We start from the raw sequence: 22786 nt of genomic DNA, 5'->3' as shown, positions 1-22786 counted from the left end.
ATAAACACTTTCAATTGCTCTTCCCTCCTGGTGTTGCCAACGCGCCCCTTGAACCCCGCCACACTCATAAAAACAATGGAGGGGAAAAGGGGCGCATTTTCCTCCTTCCTACTGACGCGCCCCAAGCGGACAAGAAAAGAAGGGAGGAACGAGTCGTCTTTTCCTTCTGCAGGCAGACGGGAGAAAGTTTCCGCCCTCCCAACTTATCACCTTTCGGCTTCGTTTTTCGAGCACGTCGCGCACGTTGTTTAATAAATGTTATTGGGTTGATTGAGCTTCAGCAACAGCGAAGGCCGCCTGTAATTATGTCTCCCAATCCAAACGTTCAGAAAATTTTGGTTGCATTGACGTTTCTACCACTAATTTTATCAAACGAGCAAACAAAGCCGCTAGCAACAGCGAAGTTCCGGAGCAGTGCCAGCAGCGCTACGTCCACTGAGCTAAGATAGTTATCTCCGGATTGCGGAACACAGGCGGAACCATGCTTACCACGCAGAACGACGTGTCTGCAGTGGATGTGTCGACATTGACGATGTTATGGAAATCGCGGAAACTGCGTCCAAGACATGCAGGTTTTGCTGGCGAGTCCCTGAGTGGCTTCTGTGCTGAGTTTGGTTCTGTTGTCCGATGCCGAATGCCAACCGGCAGTCAATGTGGTTCTGTATTTCTGCGTGTCACTAACATAACAGCAACATTGCGATGCCAGTGTTGTGCGTTGTTAAGACAAGACTGGAATTATCGCCCAAGTGGCCGTGCTTTCGCGTATCAGTGGTGTAACAACTGATGCCCGACGTAAACTGTCGGGCATTGATGCCGCTGGTCGGGCCGTGATCGGAGGGGGCGGGGTGTCGCAGGTTGACATTCCGATTTACATTGAAGAGTTTAAGGCCACTTGAAGAGATTAGGTGCAAACGACCGACGTGCGGATACTCATGTTGGAACGATGGTCTGAACCGTGGCTCCTATCGTACAATGGCCAAAGTGACTGCCGCTTGTCTTCTCCCCGAGAGAAATTGCGCTCTGGAGAAAGAACTGAAAAATATAAAAATATGACGGAAAGTTCGTGTATTTACAGTTTCAAATTTTAGCATTAAAAAGAGAAGGTAGGTGAAATTGACAAAAAAATGAAGCAGAAAGAGAGCTATCCTTTCTTTTGCGGTTTAAATATACTATGGTTCCTCGAGAAACTGCCCTCCAAGTGCCGCGCTAAAATAAGCGCTAGACGTTTTCCAGCTCGTCACGGTGTAGCTCCGTACACTTAACACCAGCCTCAAGTCGCGGATTTGACTGCATTCAAGTGGAACGAAAAGCGATTTCTCTGCCCGTGAAGCATCACTTCCAGCTGAGTGGACATCCGCTCTACAGAGATTAATTGAAGACAACAATTGCAGCCGTGAGCGAAACGCACAAATAGAAAAACAAACACTACAATAGAAATACTGGCTACGACATGCGCCGTGCGGAGAAGCAAACACATGGCTCGGAACCGCAATGAAGCGGCTTGATTTATTAGATTTCAAATATTCGCGGCACGAGTGTTTACTTTTTACCAGGGTATCGGAACAAAACGAAAACCAAAAACGAAAAACGAAAAAAACGATATTTTTGGGCGGAACGGAAACGTAATCGAAACGTTATTTATTATTTTGTTCCGGAGTGAAACCGAAAAATTTTCTTATCGGTTTTCGGTTCAAGGGAAAATATCAGGTATTTCAGTAATTCGTTTCACGCAGCGAAGAGACAGCCGTTGGTTTGTACAATAATTAAAGAGAAGACAAGCAAGCCATCGCTCCCGCGTCTAAACTCCGGGCGAACAAGCATAGCAAAAACAAAGACAAAAAATACAACGAGAAACAAAAAACATGACGCAAGGCGCCATTGCTTCCCACCAATGAGAGCGCGGTGGCGCGACGCCTCCACACGCTCGGAATGCTCTCCTTGGCTCTTGCACCCTCTTCCTCTATGCTTTCTTCTAACGACACAGACAGACAACAGATCACGGCAAGCGCGGGAAGTTTGTGACCCGGCGTTGTAGAAGCCTATCTTTTGTTTTTCTACGGATACGGCAGTCTTAGACTCTGTTGCAAAAGTGTACTTCATCCCTATGGGCCTTCAGGGCCTTCTCGGCGCTGAAATTTATTTTATCGGACCAGAGGTCTTGCCTTTCACCGAGCACACTTGATGACGTGCTCCTTCTGAGATCATGCTCGGTGCCTTGATCATGATCTCATTCTCAAGGCAATGAACATGATCTCAGAAGCAATGTCGTTTCCGCGGATTCCTCTAGAGCGCCTGAATTATCTATTTTTGTGTAAAAATAAACGTTACGTTCCTTTTAATTTTTGTTGCGATTTTTTTTCATAGAAAGAAACCGTTACGAACCGTTACGGAGCATTTATTATTCGTTCCGGAGCGGAAACGGAACGGAACTTTTTTGTACGGAACGAAAATGAAAACGGAACGAAAAACATTTCGTTCCAACACCCTGCTTTTTACTAAGAGAGTCATCCCCTGGGCCGTTAGAAATACTCTCAGAGGTTTCACATTGCTGAAAAAAAATCAACATGCTGGGAATATTTTTTTATTGCTTATGCGGTCATTTAGAAATTCTGTGCGTTCAAAACGACCAGTATAAAAGACGGAAACGCAGAGCTCTGAAGTAGTGATCGGGTTAGTGGCTGTTTCATTGATGTTTGTACGTGCCGTGTATGTGTATGCACTCAATAGATATGTTCAACTGATGCTTGTAGTATGCGTAATGTGTAGAAATGCAAAGGATCCCGAAGGTCCCGGAGCTCAATAATGTCGTAAGCAGATGAAAATATTTTTGTGAACATGAATTGGGTGGTACCCAGTGCCACCTAGCTTAGCTTATTGCAATTACTCTGCCTGACCCTGCCATCTGTTTGAAAGCGATTTCACATTCTTTCACGCTAAGCGATAATTTTTGGTCACAGTGCAACAGCGGCTTCGACTGTGTTTTTTTGAGAGCGGCTTTTGGTTCCGCGAATTGGTTTACCATTCCTCCGTGATGTATTGTTGACGAAGGAATTGTGACTCAAGGAGTAGCAAAGATAAGACGTAAAGTGCGCGAAGTAACTCGGTATGTGTTGTCTCCGTTTAACATCGCAGTGCTGACGACGAGAAGGTTGAGTAACTGCTTTTGAAACGCGAATTTCTTTACCTACGGGGGGAAGCTGGCTTCAGAAATAAACACAGGTCGCGGAAAACTCGTGTTAAGCTTTTATTTGCTGCTCCTCTCGTCCCGTACAAGAGACGTAGCGTCTTCTTTAAGCCTTATTGAGCTCGCCTTACTCGACTCGAAGCCGCCATAATGAGCTGCAGGTGACAAAGAAAGTTTGCTCCCCTGCTTTAGCGACGAAAGTTTCTCGCTTTCTAAAGGAACATAGGTTACAAGACCGTTCCTCCTATTAGGGAGGACTATGGATACCCTTTTTTTTAAAAGGGCACTCTGGTCGACTTGTTGGAAACACTCTCAAATCTAGACTTAGTAGTTACTCTCTCTCTCTCTCTCTCTCTCTCTCTCTCTCGTTGCCAAAAAGGTGCTAACGTTAATGTCAGCATACTTAGTCCCCAGAAGGACCAGATTTTTTTTTTTTTTTTTTTTTGGTTTGCAGTGGTGAGCATCGCAAAAATTAAGGGTGGAGAAATTGGCTCATGCTCAAAATGCGCGCACAACAAGGAGTTCGTACTATAATCCTCCTTTGCTCCGCAACCGATTCACGTTGAATAGAAGTGTACAATTGCCGCAGATTTCGAGAAATACGCGATTCCTTATTCACCACTTGTTTTCCCGCACGCTGTTGCGACCGGCTGAACGCGTTCGGAACCTGTGCGCTCTTGATTACTTCTATAGCTCTTCCACAATCAAATCCTTTCACGAGTCTCCCTCCTGTACGCGAAAATTTCGAGGTAGATAATTCCAAACACCCGACGAAGACACGACCTCATTTATTTAAGCTCCCTCCTCGTAGTTCCACAAGGCTTGGGGGTCTCGAGCGCGAAGTTCACGAAGATGTTTGAATCACAGTCGGTATTAATTCAGCCGCGCGAAGGCGTAGGTGCCGGCACCGGTCGCGACTTTCTGAATTCATAGTTTGGTCACGCCGGTTCGATCTGCTTTTCTATTATGGTTGCCGCTCTCTTTTGCCGCGAGCTTCTCTTGCAAACTTATTCGATAGAACTGAGGCGTATAATGCGGCCGTTGCGCAAGATTCCCATGGGAGTTATAATCTCAAGGAAGGCGTGAGCCTTACCTGGGGTTACTGTATAGTGTGACTTCAAGTAGTAACAGTGTATGCCACTTTAACTTTGCGTATATGCTTACAGAGTGCTCAACAATAAATGAGCTGGGGTGAATATAAAACATTAATAGCTAATTCGACGCCTGTCTGCAGCGGAACTTGATTTTTTTTTTTTTTTTGTGTGTGTGTGTGTTTGCGATCATTGAAACTTTTATACAAGCAAAATATTGTTTACTTTTCTTGTTCGAAGTGCACAGACCGTTTGTTCCAAAAGTGTATTCCATGCCATAATGAAAAAGAAGAAAGAAGCTTTTATTGATATATATTTTAGTCCGAGTCGTCCACAGGGTTAATAATAAAAATCTTGATTTACATGATGATTTAAGTTGTAATATAATCCACACTTGCCTTAATATTATGACTTATTTTAAACAATTTCCGTGAAAATATTTTCCAGATTACTGTAAGCGACTTAATTTTCGCGGGCTCAAATTTCCTTGAATCGGGCCAAAGCTGAAGATTTCAAATTATTCGCGGGTTCTAATTTTTGTGAGTCGAGCGTAGCTTCCGTAGTGTTCACATATTGCCCGAATCGTTCGCGGGACGTATTTTTCACGAATTGTAGGCGATTCGCGAAATTCGCGAAAATTAGGTGTCCGCGAAAATTCAGTTGTTTATAGTACATATTTCTAGCTACTATTTGTCTATCATTTGTTGTGTGCATTTGTTTTGGTTTAAATAAAAGATTCATCTAGCTAGAACCATTACAGCAGGCTTAACAGGACCAAACAACGGTGCTCAAATAGACCCGATATAAAAATATACATTTGATATTTTCTTTTTTCTTAAATGCCGTGATTTTTTAAGCATGGTCGACGTACTGCGATGATGAGTTGTTTGCATCCAATGGGTGCTCAATCTGTAACTGCTATGAACTTTTTTTACATGTTACACATTTTTTTTATGTTTGAGAAGTATTTTCTTTAAAGGCTTCAGAATTAAACTAGTTATAGTTTAATTCTTATAAAATAACAAAGTGGTTCTGACAGATGCCTGAAGAGGAATGCCCACGTGAGAAGAATTGAGAGCGATTTGTCAATTGATTGATTGATTCATTGATTGATTGAGGTCTCATGAGCCTCGGGCTCCGGCCTTTTTCTGGTTTCGTCGTCGTCTCCTACTATAGTCCGCTACAAAACTAAGTGAATATATATCTCATGGTTATAAAACTATAAGATGCGACAGGTTTACAAACTCACTACTTTAGAGTCAGAAACAATGCAATTTGTTGAGTTGCATGGCCATAAAGGACAATATGCGGGGTTGTAACCCGAGAGACCGGGGTCGTTTTGGGCAGCAAACCAAGTCAGATAAATTGGATATAAAATGCAATAGAATGTCTCTGTTTGAGCGCCTGAACCTAAGCCGGAAGGTATTCCTTTAAAATGAAAAACAGTCACTCGCTTCATTCATAATTCTCTTAAGTTTCTCGCAAAAAATATCACATAATGTTTTTATGTTTTCGCTGCGAATTTTGTTTTCCACCGCTGAACAATGTGCTCATAATAACAATTGTGCTACGTTGTTCGAAGCTGGCGTGAATTATGTTGTCTGTTACGTTTACTCGCACCGCAAAAATAAATGGCATTTGCAATGTTTTTTTTCCTGAGCCAGAGCCTAAATCTGTGGTTATCATAGAGTAATAAACCACAAGCGCCTAAATACAGGGTGGCACGATGGGCCTGGAGTCGAACCTGAAGAGTCAGAACATTCCAAGAAAAGTACTAACTCTGTCGTAAGTAATAATTGTGTCGAGCGTGTGGATACATGAATTTAATCAAACCGAATAATCGCCTGGTGTCTCTATTGTAAGAGCAAACATTATAAATTGCAGCACTACGCTGACCTTGGATCTCCAACCTGCATCCCACATTAGTGATACTCGACTGCGCGCCGGAACGACATCCCATGACGTGATGTACATTTTTCCGCTAAATATTGCGGGAAAACTTAACTTTTGTATTGGTCACGTCACATACAGTCTTCTGACATCATTTTCCACACTAATTTTACCGGTAAAACTAAATTCGTGTTGAGATCACGAGATGTCCATTTCCGCGCTAAGTCTCGAGGGAATACTGTGTGTTCGTATAGGTCACGTGACACAAAGTCGTGACCTCATTTTCCACGTTAAATTTAGCGGGGAAACGAAATTGGTGTAGAAGTCACGTGACGTCAATTTTTCCGCTAAATCTAGTGGGGAAATTGAGTTTCCGTATAGACAAGTGCCCATAACACTACATGTAGTTATATTCCCGCTAAGCGGGGAAACTTATTGTGTGTATAGGTAACGCGACATGAAGCTATGTGACGTCATTTACCCCGCTTAATTTACAGGAATAATTCGCGGTTACGCTTTTTGAGGCTTCACTTCACCTGGAAACCTAGCCTATAAACGTTCCACCTTAATTGAGCAGCGGTGAACTCGGCTAAAAGATATTTATAGGCAGTAGCGTAAACTTGCATCTAGATATTTTCTGTGTCTTCATAGGAGGTGGATAAAAAAAGGGAAGGAAGGAGCAGTTCCAAATCGCCGTTATTGCCACCAACTCCTCGTCGGCTCCACTTTTCTTACAAGTCCCGAGACGAGCAGTATATTGAAACTTTTACGACTTCTTGGAAGCCTCGCTTTACTGAAAACACAACTTGAGAAAAAAGAAACCCGAAGAGACTGCGAACACGAGATAGAGAGAGAGAGAGAGATAGAGGGAGAGATAGGTACAAAAAAGTCCAAATCTTATGATTGAGAGCTCAACCTCAAAATCGCGCGCTAATCTATAAAACGACGCGGGGTGACCGAATGAGAATAAGCAACACAAAATGAAAAGCATACTGCCTGTCTGGCGTCCAAACATAAGAGGCAAAAAATATATATATATATATGAATTAAGCCCTCTGGATTTGGGTAGCGTCTTAACGCACTCTATTTAAGCTTATCGAACATTCCGTGTCTTTGTGTTTGCAAAAAATACGAAGCTGAAAATAATGATATACGGGACAATGAATCTAAACAAAGGGACAAAACACTCACATTGACCAAACTCAGCGACTCTGGTTAAGAAAACAGAATTAATAACTAGCCTATTATTATACACGCACACGTGACTGAAAAAAGTAACTAAATGTTGTCACTCGTTGAAAAGTTAAATTTAGGGGTTTTACGTGCCAAACCAACGGCGGGCATCTGGCACGCCCCAGCGGAGGACTGAGGATTAATTTCGACCACCTGGGGATCTTTTGACGCGCAACCAAAAGCTCGGTTACACGGCATCTTCTCCGCAATAATCGTCACTCGTTAGTTGCTTAAAAAGTAACTTAGTTACGGGTTACTAAGAATCAAAAGGAATGCTTTACTTCCGCTCAAAAATAACGATTTAATTTCTCCTTTATTTAGATCTGTCTTTTTAAAGCGGAGCTGTTAAGGGCTATAGCTTTCCCAGTTTCGTGTCCGTGGACAAATGAATCTCGACACAAACCTCTGGACAGCTACCGCCATCTATGAGCGACAACTACCGCCATCAATGAGTCCCTCATAGATGGCGGCACATAGTACAGCTCCGCTGTTTTTCTTTCTTCATCTGAATGGAAAGGCTAAAAAAAAAATTTTCTGAAACAATAGCCATTTTACAATGTTTTGTCGTTAACAATGCCCAACTTTCGAACACATTCATGGGCATTTTTTATATTTTCTCGTTTGCACTTTTTTTTTTTTGCAGTGAGAGTTATTAGCGCAAGCTGGGATGAAAACCAAGTAGGGAAACTTGTGTTGTACGCGATACTTTCCATAGTCCACAAAATAGCGTTACTTCATTAAAAAGTAACAAAGAAATCGGCAGCGACCTTTATATCCAAAATCCAACAATGTATAAAAATAGCCCGTTTTTAGGAGAGGTTGCGGTATCAAAGGCAGTTTTTAAGGTTCGAGTGATTAAAATTATTTAGAAGACATTATACCCAGGCAGCACACCAATGTTGGACCTCCATTGGGCCAACAATGGCAAATAGTGGCTGCAGAGGTTTGTCCAACATTGGCATTGTGGCCAAGTGCAACTCCTTCCAATGTTGGCCCAGCCATTGGCATCAACGTTGGGCCATCGTTCAACCAATGTTCCAGCCATCATTGGCACATACGTTGGGCCATCGTACAAACAATGTTCCAGCCATCATTGGCACCAACGCTGGGCCATCGTTCAACCAATGTTCCAGCCATCATTGCCACCAATGATGGGCCATCGTTCAACCGATGTTCCAGCCATCATTGGCACCAATGTAAGGTCATCCTTTAACCAACTTTCCAGCCATCATTGGCACCATTGTTGGGCCATTGTTAAACCAATATTTCAGCCATCATTAGCATCCGCATTACGTCATTGGCTATGGCAATTTTGCCTTTCAAACTAAATCAATGGCTAGGCCATCATTGGCATACAAGTTCATTCATTGAATAGGCGGTTATTGGCAGTCAGGCTAATTGATTGGCATGTTCCAATATTAATGCCATATCTTTAATGCTAGCTATGCAATGATGGCATTGCGTTTAAATCCTGGTTATTCCAACATTGGGTTTTAAGAACCCCTAGCTGGCCTGTTTTGAATTAGTAGCCCACTGCAAAAAAAAAGCATTCTGGGCACAAATGGAAAGGTCCTCCTTTGCTATGTCTATGACTCTATGCACTACTTTATCTGGTGTGCAAATGACTAATTCATGATCAGTTATTATTTTTTCGGAACTTTTATTGAAAGGGGATAGGGAGGGAGGCTTAGTGGGGAGCTTACGCCTGGTCCTGGGGAGGGTCCTGGGGAAACTCCTGGATGTTGAAAAATAAACAGAGAAAAATGACCTCGCAGGTTTTTCTCAGTTTCAGATGTGGCGATTTGAGACATGAATGCGGTAAATGTCATGGAGGGATCAATTTATTGACGCTATTATTGCGTTCATTCGGCTCCCTCTCTACACGAACTAAACCTCTGATTTTCGAGACTTCCGTGTTTCCAGAGAGCTTCGTGACAACGCCAGTCTTCCTTGGCGCACTGAATCCTGCAAAGCCAATAAACTACACCCAAAACCACTTCGTTGTAGTTCCGTGGAATCCTGGGGTTTGTGAATACAGGGAAGCGCCACGAAATTCTTAAATGTTCGTAGCTACCCGCCTGCCTACACTTGTCGGCTCGGGCCAAGAAAAGACAAAAGGCGCCAAGAAAATCCCTTTCCTGGCAGTTCCGTGTGATTCAGGTGCCCGGGAAATACAGTGAGACGCCATGCTGGCAGGTCACCGAATTTCCTGGGCAGTCCCGGTCCAGTCTACGGCCAAGGCCCAACCTTGGCCCCATAGCTAGTCTAAGCAAGTGAGCTGCCTGGGGCGTACCACGTTGTAAACTCTTTCATCGAGAATCTATTAACAATACAACTTTCCAATTGTCACCTTTTCCCTCAAATAAGTATTGAATAAAGTTTGCCAATTAGTTTTAATCCATGAAAACTTTATTTAATTACAGCGTCTTCCTAGCAGCCTTTTTATCAAGACGCCTTTTTACAACAGTGATTTTCATTGACCTGGAGTATTTCATTCGTTTTTAAGGCTCCGTTCCAGAAAATGAGGCACCCTGATACCTTGCGCCAACTCATTTTTAATGTTGTAAGCCATTGGCTAAGACAAGCCATTGTTGGCCAGACCAGGCCAATCGATTACCAACGTTGGTTGGCCACTGGCTAAGACAGCCAAAGGGTGGCCAGTTTAAACCAATCGATTGCCAACGTTGGTAATCCATTGTCTCTATTACAGTTTATATTTCTGCGGGCGTTGTCACTACGGTGTTCATTACTACAGTTGTCGTATTTTGTACGCACTTTGAAGTCAGTTTGGGGCAAGCAGACAGAATATCCCAGCTTCTTTTGTTATAATGTGCGTAGTAATTCCTTTGTTTGCAGATTGAAATGCGCATCAACTTATGTCACATCCAACCTCAAACATAGGGTGTTCGAGATCTTAATTCAACGTGATTTTTTATTCGTGAAAACATGTAATTGCTTAATCAATCGCTAGATATTTGTTTTAAGGTTTTATTTTTTGCTAAAAAATATTAGAGCTTTTTATTTATTTTTAATTTTGACTGGTTCGGTATGAATTATAGGCCGTGTTTAGTGGCTCAGCAAAGCGGGTTGTTTTGAAATTTTCAAGATCGCATACGGCTGGCAATACACTCGTGTCGTAGATACTGGGGAGGCGGGTGGAGCTTTCGGGGTTGAACCCTGCGTCCCCCCCCCCCCCCCCCTTGGAAACGTTCCCTGGCTGCGTCGTAAATGGGCATAAGAGAAGAGGCACTATGCTTTTTGCCATATAAACATACACACAAATCGAAGGAAGCGTGCATTTTGTATTTCGTGTATAATTTACTGAGTATAACAATCAGTTTTTGGATGACGCGCGTTTGTTATAGTTGGTGACAGGTGGTAAGAGCTCCTCCCATCTCATTCCACTTTTGCAGAGCGAAAGATCGGGAGGAGGCGATCTCGAGCTCCCTACCGTTTAGTTTTTAAGTTGCCACCGACTACGGCGTTTTTCTTCGTGGACGTTCAAAATTGCTACAGCTGGCAATGCATACAGCGTTCTAATTCAGTTGTTTTCTTGCTGTGCGTGTGAAAACAAAAGAATCGTTCCCTCCGGAGCCATAACTACACACAGTTCTCAGCGTGCGTGATCAGCAAATTGAAAAAACTAAGCCAATTAATTATAACGTTTATAAGCCACTGGCTAGGACAGGCCAATGTTGCCCAGCCTAAGTCAATTGATTACCAATGTTGGTAACTCATTGGCTAAGTCAGGCCAATGTTGGCCAGCCTAAGCCAATCGATTACCAATGGTGGCAACTCATTGGCTAACATAAACCAACGTTGGCCAGCCCAAGCCAATTTATTACCAATGTTTGTAACCATTTGGCTAAGACAGGCCAATGTTGCCCAGCCTAAGTCAACCGATTGCCAACGTTGGTAAGTCATTGGATGAGATAGGCCAATGTTGGCCAGGCGAAGCCAATCGATTACCAACATTGGTAAGTCGTTGGCCAAGACAGGCCAATGTTGGCCAGCATATGCCAGTGTAACACCACTATTTGCAGCACATTGGCCACATTGGCCCAATGTTGGACAATCGTTTAGCGCTTGGATACCAATGTCGGCCCGCACGCTGTCTGTATGAACGGTCGTTTCGGGGAGTAAAGGACCTTTATTTTTTATCAATTTCCCGGTACATTGACGGGGAAACGGACTGTATAGATGACGTGCTGTCAAGTTTCCTAATCAATTTAGCGCGGAAACTAAACTGGTGCATAGGTCACGTGAGGAACATTTTTTCTGCTGAATTTAGTGGGAAAACTGTATTGATATGGTATGTGACGTCAGGTCACGTGACATCAATTTCTTCGCAAAATTTAGCGGGGAAACTGAGGATGCTGAGGTCACTAGACATCCACCTCCCTGCCAAACTTAGCTGGAACACTGAATTGTTATATAGCGGCGCGCGCAGCTGGCCAAGTAGGCAGCGCGCGCGCGGCCTAAGGGTTATTTTGCCTGCCTTCTACGCGAAAAGCCAGGGTTCGATTTCTGGGAGCGACGCACCTTTTGTTTATTCCTGCAATTTAGTGTTCTGGTAAATTTGAGAATCCTGTTGCTTGTTCGAGGTCCGAATGTTCTACGCGTCGAACCTTCTCCGTCGATATCATTCCAGAGGCCCACGCGTGTACATAAGGGGCTTCGCATGGCGAGCAAAGGTCAGTTTTGCCTGAGCGTTCAGTCTGCTGTTTCGCCGACTTCGACGCCCGCGACGCTCTGTTATTATATTTTTTCTTTTTCTTTGTGTTGGGCACAACTTCGCCTCGTTAAACGTTTAGTTTCCTCATTTATTCTTTGTTTCGTTACCTCTTCATTCGTGGCAATATAGTTCAAGTCACATCAGTTCATGTAACGTCATTTTAGTTTTTGCTAACTTAGTGGTGAGACTAAATTGGTGTACACGTTTTGAGATGTCGGGCCAAGTGATATGAACTTTTACGCTATATTTAGCGGTGTAACTGAATAGCTGTATAGTTCATGCAAACATCAAGTAGTGTGACATCAATCGAGGTCACGTGGCTTAAGCAGCAATCTACATTCCCCGCTGAATCTACTGGGAAACGCACGGACGAACCAACATTTTGGGATTGTCGGGGTTTCGTTAAAAATAATTTTATGCTTTAACCCGTTACTCGTTACTTGTCTCAAAAAGCAAATAAGTTTTCCATCGTTACCAATAAAGTAACTAAATAGGGGTAACGCGTTTTAATAAGTCGTTTAAGCATGCAGGCATTGTTATTTTGTTTATATTTTAAATAGCCAACACTCTCGCGTTATTTTCATGATGAGGGTTGTACTTTTCGCCTTTTTGTCGCATTTCTTTAACAGGCTGGCATTGTAGGAGCAGCGGTAAGTCGAAGTTTTGTCAACTTCGCGACTGAAAAGCTCCTCAAATGCCGTTTCCAATAAGTTTATGGAGGGCTTTATTACATTCAACTTTCTCGTCTCGAATGCCCTATATATACAATCGTATGAAATCCGTCGAGGTTTTAAGTAAGGTCGATTACAGTGCTTCTGTTAACCTGACCCCCCCCCCCCCCCCCCGACCATCAATCCCGCAACTTTGTGGTATACTTTCGGAAAGAAATGATTGAGGTGATAGTTGATCACACAATTTTTTTTTTTTGTGTCTATAAGCAAAGCACTCTGAATTAAGGAGCAGGAACGATTCTACTTTAAAGGGTAACTGCAAAGAAAAAAAGTTCGTTTTTAAACAGCCTAATTGGAACAAGCATGTCAAAAAACAATTTTCCGCGAGAAAAAACATTTTTTTCACAGCAATATTTATTGCGTGAGACTGATTTTACTTTGCGGCTATTTCGCCCGCTGTAAATCGCGCGCTACGAAGTTGGGATTCTGTGACGTTGAATCACAATCGGCAGCTTTACTTCTCTTTGGCTAAGAGTTTGATTGGCAGCTTAGATCTTGGTTGTTAAACCTTTGTTATATGTTGCAACTTCCTTTTGAACGGCATATTTTTATGTTTAAAGAATAACCCATGTGATGAGAGTTATTATTCTTTACAAAAGGTTTACAAGACGGGCACTTCCGTTTAGATTCATACCATAACAAACAAAAGCTTCGCCATTCTATCATGGCCGCCGAAGTCTCCGCTACCGCCTGTCTCAGCTACCTCGACTAATCGTTTCGCCGAAGTGATCAGTGCTTCGTGCTGATCCAGGTGCTTGAGTGAGACTTCTTGAAGTGAAGTAGTGTGTGTTTAGCAGCTGTCGCAGCTGTTAGTGATAGGTAGCGATGCGGGGTTCTGGCTTTAGCGCGGTTCTCTCGTTTTCCTCTTTACTTGCATAGCGTGATCTTTTTTTTTTTTTGCTTTTTTTTGCGTTTTTTTTTTTTTTTTTTTTTGCAAATGCTGACTTTTCGGAGATGTCAGATGAGTGATCCAGACAGCGAGCCTTCCAGCGGCCATGTCGCCCCGAAAGGAATGCTATTTGGCTGGAAGCAATCGAGCGTTCGCGAAGCGACAAGCGTGTCCAGTTACGTTCTTGTCATATCGCCCCGGAGGCCGTCGAGATTCGCACCGGGTGCCCCGCGTGCATCAAATGTCCGCGACCAGACACAGCTGTTAGGTAAAAAACCTGGCACAGCCAGGGGATAACGTAATAGCTGTCCGCAGAAGCCCTCGAACGTTTCAATTCTGCGTTAGCCGACAGATTTTTTTTTCTCGGCTTTCGAACCATCTTACGTAAATTGTTAGAATGAATTTGTACCGTTATCGTAAATCTTGGCATGTGTTTGCGGCTTTGTAGATTATCGTGTTCGTTTTGCTGGAGAGACGCAAACGACGGGCATAACAAAATCGGTTGCATATTCCGCATACCTTGCAAAAGCACTTCCCCAGTCACCTTGCGAAAAGCGCGAAACACGGAGTCCGCACCGTCCCGACTGCAGTTTTTTACCTTCTTTAAAGCAGTTTTTACCTTCTAGTAGGTATGACTACTGAACTTGAAACTAGGGGCAGTGCCAGAGAGGAAGGAGACGAGGTTCGAAAAGCTTGCTCGCCCTCCCCAATTTCTGAACTTTCAAGTGATTGTACCGTAATAAATGCACAACGCCTCTTCCCAAAATAACAAAGAAAGCACTATGTTCACTATGTAAAAAATGGTCTCAGTTCATGCATCTGTAGGCAGGTAGGAAATCTTGCCCAAATTTATTCACACCGCACGATGAGCGCAACACGTCGCTGCGCAGACGCAGTCCAACACGAAGCATAAAAACGGCAGATTTAGGACAACAATTCGAAGTGCATTGTTCAATTAAAACAACGTAATTTTCTTGAAAACGCTCCCATCTTTTTACTCACGGTATGCGTCGGGAATCCTCCACATTTTGAAACGGAACAAAGGAAGATTTACTTTTAAAAACGCTCGCTGCGTCCTCCTGGACCAGTTTGACTGGATCAGGTGACGACGACGGGACTGAACCCGTTTAACCTGAACCCCACAACAGCCAATTTGCGCTCCGTGTCGAGTGTCTACTTCCAAGCACTGCACCACACACACCACGAACGTTTCAGTTATTTGTCGCATCGCCGTGTTGTACCAAACAGAACGAGATCGCCGAAGTCAACGCAGCGCTGTCGTGAACCTTGGCTTGTGGTTGCACACTCGTGGACCCTGTGACTCCCTTCGCTTTCAAAGCACACACGACTATTGCGAATGGTACTTTCCGTCTTCCGGGAACATCACAGGGGCACTTCTCCGGACACGTCTTCGCTACATGTGCTCGCAAACCGCGCAGCTTCTCGTGAACCGTCAAACCAAAACAATACCGGTGCCATGTTTAACGTGCGTTGTCAGCGTTGTTGCTAGATCTTACCGGAAGTCGAGACGCCAAATCAACAAAAAAGAGCAAATCCAAGTGTGAGGGGCGGGGCGTAGTTCTCCTCCGCGGGGGTCGAAAGAGCGGGAGTTTCAAATGTGGTCATGTTCTGACTCCAACTAAATTACGTCCTGTGATGTAAATATTACTAAAAACAATTTTTTTTTCGCGGAACATTTGTTTTGTGACATGCTTGTCCCTATTAGGCTGTTTAAAAAAACACTATTTCTTTCTTTGCAGTTACCCTTTGAGAGTATCGCCAGAAACATATCCGTGTGTTTTTATTTTAACTTCTCCGAATTAATATATCAAGTGTATCGCCACAATTCAGCCATAGTTGTTCCGAAAAACGTTCCCATTGATAACAGGAGCTTTCTTTTGAATTCTTCTGCGAGCAAGAATACATTATTTATAAACATATTCTCGAATGACTCACTACGTTGGTGCTTCGCTTTCATTTAGCATTTTCTTGATGCGTTCAAAGAAGGCGAGAGCATTGAGAGAGCGCAAGCTAGCAATACTGCAGGCTTGGCAAAATCGGCATTCGAAACAAATATTTGAAAACGAAGAGTGCAGACGGATATAGTATAAAAAGTCTATTTCAGACGTTTCCTCTTGTTCTGTTCCCAGACTCCCACCCTCGCGTTTGTCCTAGTGGCAGGTAAGAGAGACCGCGGAAAGCGACAATCTTGTTTCCGAAACGAGTGCTAAACGCGAACTCGACAGGAGTTTAATTGCGCCCCCTGGCTCGGTCCTTTTCGATCCTCCAACCCCACATCCATTTCACGACGAACCGTGTTCGTCCAAGAGAGGGATCATTTCTACAATAAAAAAAGAAAAGGGTGTACAGGCAGGAAAAAGAGACTGCAGAAATGTAGAAGCGTGACGAACAAAAAAAGTGAAGAGAGAAAACAAAAAAGAAATTACTTGGAGGACGTATTACGTGGATCCACCTGCTAGTCGGTGTCCCAACGCCAGCACCGTGCCCGTTGCCGTCGCTATACTTTGTTTAATCTTACGATGGACCGCAGCGGCCGCTACCAGCCATCCCAGCCAATCCAGCGCGGTGAATGAATCACGTGACTACGCGACCGCGAGTCCTTGCGCCCCTTCCGAAAAGCACGTTACACTCACGCGGCGTTTCATTGGCTCTGATGGCTCGTCGCGTTCCCTTCGGTCCATCATGATATGAAACGGAGTGCTGCACGGCCTCGCAGCGAATGCGTAGCGCACAAACGGCGCGAAGAGCACAAATCGTGTCCGAATTTAATGGCCGGCCGCCGATCTCCCCGAAGGGCGATTTTGGGGCCTAAGTGGCGCGGCAGAGAAAAGGGAGAGGGAGAGAGGCCAGTCGGATGGCTCCCCAATGAGGCACAGGCCTCGGCGGCTGGTCGACCGGCGAAACCACGGGTCCGCGTCTCGGTGCTCTTCGTGAGCCCCAAGTTTGATGGCCCTTTTCCAAAGCAGCTTTGTGTGCACATGGACGACTGACGAATGCTGCTGCGACGGGGTTGGTGATGCCGTTTTGTTTTTGACCTCGGTGCGGTGGCTTCCAGGACTGAGGTGGTCTTCAGCAGTCGTCGAGGAGCGACTTTATTGAGGCGGGTGTCTGTTGGGTCAGATTGATAGAGTTCCGAGTTTAAGAGGCATGACGAGTGTTGCAGCTGCATCTTTTATATTTCTTTTTCTCGCCTAACATTTTCCAGTGGATGTTATAACACGTTTATTTTTTTCCCACCTTTTATCTCTTTTTTTTTACCTTTACCTTATACTCAACCTTACCTTCGTCCGCACTTATTCTCACGCGCTTGATAGGTACTACATGTGAATAACGTTTCTCTTCCGTCTCCTTTTTAGAATACGTTCGATGGACGCTTATCTTTTTTGAAAATAGAGAGAAAAAAAAAAGCGAAACGGAGACTCAGGATATTTTGAGCTAAGGGCAAGACTGGAACTTACAACCTCCGTCTTTCTGGGGAGGCGATTAGACCGGTTAGGTTATTTTGTCCGACTGACTGGGTGGATAATATATTTAAGAGTTATCTATAATTTTAATCACTTTAGATTCAAGTTAGTGCTATTTTAAAGCTGCTGAAGTGATGATCTTCACGTAACAACGCGTTCGTAGATTTTACTATTTCCGCATATTTAACGTCTGCCAGTCTACGGAAACGCATATAAAGAAAATAAAAATGAGAAAAGCGCGCTTTGATGCTCACGCAAATAGATGTGGGAGCGCACCACTTGTACAGGAATGCTGCATAAAGCGCCATGAACGTGTAGACGCTTTTTAACGGTGTGTCGATCTCCCACATTTTTCCTGGCAGGCCCAGTGTTGCACAGCAAAGGGCCAGATAGTTGTTCCGCAGTGGCAATTATTTCTCGGGCAATATGTATGGAAGATAATTATTTGATTTTTTGATGGGAGATAATTATGCTTGTTTTCAGTGCCGAACCGGCAATAAATTCCATTATGTTTCGTTTAACTACATTTTATGCGAACGACAAGTATCATGGGTAAATATCGCATTAGCACGGGCGTTCCCCGCTCACAAACGTTATTATTAAATAATCAATACGATTGTCCAAGAACCCACGAACAAAAACTTAAAATTTACGAAATGCTAGTAAATGTAGGGAATAACTACCTACTAGACTAACCTAGGTTCGAGAGACAGGCTCGAATAGGCACACAGAGCAAGCATAACCAGGTTCCAATAAATTAGCCACCTCAATCATTAAAAGAGGAAAAATAAAATAAGAATACGGAAGCAAATGGTTGTGAAGACGTAAAAACACAAACCGGAGAAAGATCCAAGATGCTTAATTGCAACTTTAGCTCTTCCCAATTGCACCGAGAGGAGACTCACTCGGAACGTAGAGCAAGAGCCCGGGAGAAAAGAAGCACTATTTTGGCTCAAGGAAAAAACGCTAGATAACCCAAAACAGAGGAAGTCTTTAACTCCCCCGTCCTCTTGTTAATGGATATAAGGTACTAAATAGGTAGCGAGTTCTAACTTGCAGAGGGTTAATCTTGGAAGAGGTCAGGTGAACAGAAACAAACTACGGAGCCATTTGCAAAGGAGGTCTATCCCCGTTTAGCCTTAGGGTCCGTCGCAGCGGACTCTACAAGCCACACAAGCAAATCTCGTGCCGTGAACTAGTGCGACAAAGCGCCCCTCGCATTTCTGAGCGCTTCTCGAAGGTCACGTGACTCTCACATGGCGTTAGATTGACTCCGATGGCTCGTAGGGTCAGCTGCGGTCCATCGAGGAGTCGAGGTTACCATTAAGGAAAGCATTCGAGAGGAAATAAAAGAAAACGAAATGTAACAAAGAGACGAACAACCAGAGTGTCGGTTGTTTACACTTCTCGAAAAAGATCTAGGAAGCAACCGTCAGTCTTCGGCAGGCCTGAGGGCGGAGGGCCTTTTGGCCCTTTGTTGTGTATAATCTTTTTTTTTTTCTTTTTTTTTTTCATATTGTCGTTTCTTTTTATTAGTTTTCGTGTGTAAGTCTCCTCCCAATGAGAAAAAGACGGCGAGTGTTTACAACTGTCCCAATTTTTTTACCTGTCCTCTAAGGAGACAGAAATTTGCGTGTTTGGTCGCTGATTTTACGTGCGTTCGCGTGGGGGCGCCTGGATCGTATTCAGACTCTCCAACGCGGAGGCCGCATAACAGAAACGTTTTTTCGTGTTTGTTTGTTTTTCGAGCGAAATTTCTGTTTTTTTTTTATAGAAGAAAATAGTTATCTTTTATTTATATATACATATATATATATATATATATATAAAGAAAAGCTTGCAAAAATCGGTTTGCATCTGCAGCTCTTCGTACGTAGACTTATTTTACGTACACTCGACCCCGGCCCCCCTTTTCTTGGTCCTAGCATGTAGCTCATCTCTCAGTTTAATATTTTATTCATATTTCGATGTATATAAATAAACGACCGGCTTCCATCCGGCGAAATTCTGAACATAAAACCCGAGTTCGATGATCCGGTATGTTACTACTCGCAGCAACAGTTATACGCAGAAACTTTTTAAAAAAAGTACATCATAACAATGAACAAGCAAAAAAGAAGAGGTTTATAGACCCTTCTCCAAAACACTTTTTGTTCCTCAAATGCCCCGTCAATTTTTTTTTTTTTTTTTTATGCGAATGGTTATTGAGAAGAACGACAAAACGAGGAGAGGGAGGGGGGGGGGGGTGTAGTCATCTCTCGAAAGGTTTTATCCTGAAACGTTTTGTTGACTGTTGGAAACAAACACACACCCAAGCTTACCCGGGTGCAGAAGCTTGAACATAAATGTCAAATAGCCCTGCAAGGACTGGAATTCGGGTCGTTGCATGTCCTGACTAAATCACTACCTGTAGCAAGGCAATGCCGCTTTTTTCTAATGTGGACTGCATTTCGGATTGCACGTTTTCTTTCGTAGCGACCACAGCAACACTAAAATGTTCGAAATCTGGGGCCGCTTGCTCGAAAGAGTTGAGACACAACTTGAGACAGTCTCAGCCGAGACCGAACGTGAGCCACTTGCTCGAAACGAAACTAAGTCTGGACTTGACACTGAAACCGAGTCTCTGACTCAACTTGTGTCTCAAGCCGTGAGACAGCCGGGTAGCAAATTAGCTGGCGGCCGATTTAGGACCCAAACTGAGACCCAAACGGAGACCCAAACTGAGACAGTCTCAGAGGTTAGCCACTTGCTCGAAACGAAACTTAGTCTGGACTTGAGACCAAAACCGAGTCTCTGACTCAACTCTAGTCTCAGATCGTGAGACAGCCACGGAGAAGGCTCACTGGCGGTCTCAGAGTAAACAAAATGTCGGACGTGGCCACAAGACACCGGCTCCAAACAATCTTTGCCGCATGAATGCACTCCGCGGCACCGTCGGACCGGTCGGACCGTGTTTTCCAGGACCGATTTCGCCCCTTCGACTTTTCTGCCGAGGTTTCGGTTTCGCCGCGATGGCAACATGCGCATCACCGGAGTCTTGGAGGTAAGAAAACAGTCTTATTTCTAACGTTCCTCTTCAACTATATGTTACATTTATTAAGCGGCCAGCTGCGAAGTAATTTTGGATCAATCGAGACTTTTGTTTTCCTCAGTTCTGTTTTTGTCAGTTCGTCAGTTCAGCTCTTCTGATCAACATGCAGCGCCGTCATTGCGTCCTCAAAGCGTTGCTTAGTGGTCCTTCCCCAAGCCCAAGCTCTCTCTATTTTTTATTGTCTTTGGTGTGGCACGGTCTTTCGTATCACGGTGAGTTTCTCATTACGAAAACAGTTTTGAAATAACGAGTTTCACAACTTGTCAGTGGAAACAGCTGGTGGACACTTGAGTGAGTTTTGAAAAGGAGCAGACTCTTCAAAACGGTAGCGAATGACATGTATTGATCATATCTCGCGGCAAGCTTCGTTCTCTTCAGGACTATGTTGGCAATGGAAACTGCTATAGTATTCAACTGACGGTGTAAACCCCGTTTCCTCCTTCGGGTGGTCAACAGAAGCGGAACTCTCCGAACTGCAGCACAAGTTTTACGTCATGGGCGGCTTTCCGGGCGTCGTGGGAATCATCGACGGCACCCACGTTCGGATCCAAGGGCCGCCGTGCACGAGGAACTGTTCGTGAACAAGCACTACGGGCACTCCATCAACGTGCAGCTGATTGTGGACGCGCGCTCGAGGAACCTGAATGTGGTGCCATGTGACCCGGAAGCATCCACGATTCCTACGTGCTGTCGCAGAGCAGTGACGGGGAGAACGTCGCGACGGGCGCGTACGGCGGCCTCCTCCTAGGCCGTTGCAGCTACCCGTGCAGAGCGTGGGTGATAGCGCCTTTCTGATCGCCCACCGCGCCAGTGGAGTGTACTAGTACGTACGACCAGGCTTACGGAACAACACGGTTTGTAATCGAAAGGTAGGTGTTCTGGAGAGCTGCTTTCAGATAAACAGTGTGCCCGTGAGATGTCTCGGAGCTACCTTTTCCTAAAGCGCAGAGGGCACACTGCGCATTGAATAGCCAGGCTATGAACAAACTGGTTTATGTGCACAGCGTATCCTACGATAGCCACCATGCCAGGTTGTAGATAAAATTTGATTGTAGCCAGACTGCACCGAATGGCAAACAGCAACAGTATCATGGGGCCTGGCAAAAGAACTGCTGAGTACAGTTGTATCGAGCATCACAATAAGTGGAGTCCAGAGTTCTGTTTGTTGTTGTAACCACACAGACAATGAGCTGAAACACCCGATCCTGACTTCTCTGTGTCCATGATCCTCACAGGCCCTATTACCTCAGTTCGCTAGATTTATGGCTTTTGGGTACATCACGCTGTTTTCTGTTGTAAAGGGTGCTGTACGTTCTGAGTATCTTAATTTTGCGCCTCCGCCAATGAGCTTTCGACATTTTCCAGTAAGAAATAATTGCAAACCTAGATTCGTGACCATATTAAAATACACTCTGCGTTTCTTACGCTATCAGACACGATAATAAGGCACATTAATTTTTCTGATGCCAATGAGGTGTCAACTTTCTGCGGAAATACAGATACAGAGCCAAAGCATGTCATTTCGCTGCGTAGCTAAATATAGTTCAACCAAAACAATTTGCTGGGTATAACTTCACCACTTTAAAAAAAACTCTTATTCTTCTTTTTAGCCTTGTTTCTGCAACATTGCTATGATATTAGTCAGAATGTGTTAAACATGTTTTTTCTTTTTCAACTCCCTTAAGTTTCCTTCGTTTGTTTGCCGCAGGTTTTCTGTACTCCATTACATCATAACTGGGTTGGCAAACGGCGAAGGCTACAGTATAAGCAAACCAATCAGCAGGTTGGGAAGACACTTGACTCACTAGGTGCGTGCAGTGCTGTCAAAGACATGTGCGAAAAAAAGAAGAATGCCGCTTTTGTGAAAATTTTGAGTTACAGGTTAAGTTTCAGGCGAGAGAAAGCAACTTCCAAGTTCCTCCTTTCCCACTTCTTCGACTGCTTGGGTTACGCTTTGCCTCTGTCACTGATTGAATGGAGGGGACCGTAGCACTTGCTCTTTGCCAAGTGACGGTGAGACAGAGTTTAGTTTCCCCTTGAACAAACATGGCGTCTTTCTCTTGTGCAATGGGGGGGGGGGGGGGTGGATTGAGCTACAAACTTTGAGCCGAGGGTCCCTGGGTTCTGCATTGCGAGTTTTTGCTATACAATTTCCGAGCTGAGGTGCGCCACTGACTCTACCTAGAGCCAACAGTAATTGAATGCGATCCAAATAGGATTTCGCTTTGTGCTGTAGCTTGTGCATGTTCCTATTTTGGTGTATTGGGCAGACGCTATGATTTTCCAGCACCAGCAGAGTTATATCAATAACCTCAAAACTGCAGTGCCGGTGAACTTAACGGCTTTGAACTTCACGGCATTCACGGCACGACACAGATACTAAACGCATTGACGCTGCCTGCATGCCACTCGGCGGTGAAGTCTCAAAAAGCCTGTACAGATGGGGTGGTGCGGAAG

Source organism: Ixodes scapularis, unplaced genomic scaffold (assembly GCF_016920785.2).
Source record: "Ixodes scapularis isolate PalLabHiFi unplaced genomic scaffold, ASM1692078v2 PGA_scaffold0__279_contigs__length_252992795, whole genome shotgun sequence".
In the NCBI taxonomy this organism is placed as follows: domain Eukaryota; kingdom Metazoa; phylum Arthropoda; class Arachnida; order Ixodida; family Ixodidae; genus Ixodes; species Ixodes scapularis.
Note: the sequence above shows the minus strand (reverse complement) of the source record.